The sequence below is a fragment of the Schistocerca piceifrons genome, chromosome 4 (assembly GCF_021461385.2).
Source record: "Schistocerca piceifrons isolate TAMUIC-IGC-003096 chromosome 4, iqSchPice1.1, whole genome shotgun sequence".
NCBI lineage: Eukaryota > Metazoa > Arthropoda > Insecta > Orthoptera > Acrididae > Schistocerca > Schistocerca piceifrons.
Genome location: NC_060141.1, coordinates 426,895,882 through 426,897,946, shown reverse-complemented (window position 1 = coordinate 426,897,946; position 2,065 = coordinate 426,895,882). Strand labels below are relative to the sequence as shown.

At 44.1% G+C, this 2,065-nt stretch overlaps 1 pseudogene; it reads left to right on the top strand.

Moving 5' to 3' along the window:
* Positions 1-877: 877 nt before the first annotated feature.
* Positions 878-1,028, top strand: LOC124796940 (annotated as a pseudogene).
* The last annotated feature ends 1,037 nt before the right edge of the window (positions 1,029-2,065 follow it).

The following is a 2,065-nucleotide window of genomic DNA, read 5'->3' as shown; positions in this document are numbered from 1 at the left end:
TAACTTGGACTGGAGCAAGAGCTACAACTAACAGACCTGTAGCTGGCTGATCATCTGAATCAATACAAAAGTGTTACACAGATTGTCATAGAAAATGTAGAATCATTTTGGAAAAATGGGCAGGATTCTCAAAAATATTACCACATGAATTTAGAGAGCCAATTCTTGACATAGACTGTATCCGTAGATATACAAAATTACATGTATGTATTTACGTATGTATGTTCCACATCTCCTAAATCACTACATAGATTTTAACCAGACTTGGTGCATGTATGACTTACTGTCGGGATAAGAACTACCTACCACTCAAAGGGTTGAGGGTGAAAAAGTATCATAGTTCATGACGTGCAGATAGCCAGACTATATTCATCCAGTGTTTGAGAATGAGAGCACATAATGACTTGCAACAAACATTATACATAATGTGGTGTCACCGCCAGACACCACACTTGCTAGGTGGTAGCCTTTAAATCGGCCGCGGTCCATTAGTATACGTCGGACCCACGTGTCGCCACTGTCAGTGATTGCAGACCGAGCGCCGCCACACGGCAGGTCTAGAGAGACTTCCTATCACTCGCCCCAGTTGTACAGACGACTTTGCTAGCGATGCTACAGTGACAAATACGCTCTCATTTGCCGAGACGATAGTTAGCTTAGCCTTCAGCTACGTCATTTGCTACGACCTAGCAAGGCGCCATTACCAGTTTATATTGAGATTGTAATTATGTATCATCAAGAGCGATGTTCTCCAATTATGGATTAAAGTTAAGTATTCCAGAAGCTATGTACTATTTTTGGCTACTATAATTACTTTACCTTGTTCCAGACCTCACGCCAGTCTGCGTGAGCTTAAACGCGTGCATTTCGGCCTCCTCTAGCAACACGGCGTAGGGGATACCGTGATCATGAAGGCGGTTCCTCCGGGGTGAGGCTCTTCCATTGCACTTCGGTCGAGCTGACCCCCGCTATTACTCTTCTGCCAACGCATCACATAATTTATAATCTTTACGAGACTTCTTCTTGTTGACACTGCCCAAAAAACGATGAAAGGAAAAGATTTTAACTCTTACTACATTTTCGCTGTTCGAGCAGTAAAACTGCCACGTTGGACATGACGTTTTAACCCTTCTATTTCATTATTTCTAATGCCATTCGCAACACATTTTGCAGTGTCCTCATGTACCTGCAAATTTATATCAATGTAAGACACACACTTCAGGAGATATGATGCCATAACCACTCACTCCAGAAAATGAATTTCGCTAGAGATAAAAGCGAAATATGTGTACAAATGTGAGTGAAACGTGTTAAATAGATGTGACAAGTACGTATGAAGCCAAAGCCATGGATAAAAAGCTCCTCCTAAACCCCTGGATTGATGTCAAACACGTATCCCCATTCTAGCCTAAGTCCTGCCATTACAGCGTACTAAACCATAGGTTACAACAATGCATAACACTTGGACTCCAGCCTTTCAATTTTTAAGCGAAAAACGAGGAACCATATGGGTGCTCCCAACAACTATCAACATCCCTGAAGATAACAGACTTAAAACAGGAGAATCTGAATGGTGACGCTACCAAATAATATCTGGCCTCTGAGAAATACAAAGCATCTGAGGATGCCTTGCGCAGCTCCAGGCAAAGCTGTTTTTTTAAAAAAAATGGTTCAAATGGCTCTGAGCACTATGGGACTTAACATCTGAGGTTATCAGTCCCCTAGAACTGAGAACTAATTAAACCTAACTAACCTAAGGACATCACACACATCCATGCCCGAGGCAGGATTCGAACCTGCGACCGTAGCGGTCTCGCGGTTCCAGACTGAAGCGCCTAGAACCGCTCGACCACTCCGGCCGGCGGAGGGAGGAGAAGATGGACAAAGTAAGAGGGAGAAAGAGGAGATAGACAATGAGAATGGTACGAAGAGATGTACAGGCAGAGGGGGAAGAGTGGATGTGCAAGGAGAGGAGGCAGAAGGAGATGCACAGAGGGGGAGTGGGTAGTGAACAGCGAAAGGGGGTGGTTGAGGTGCACAGGGAGATGGACAGGAAGAGGGAAAG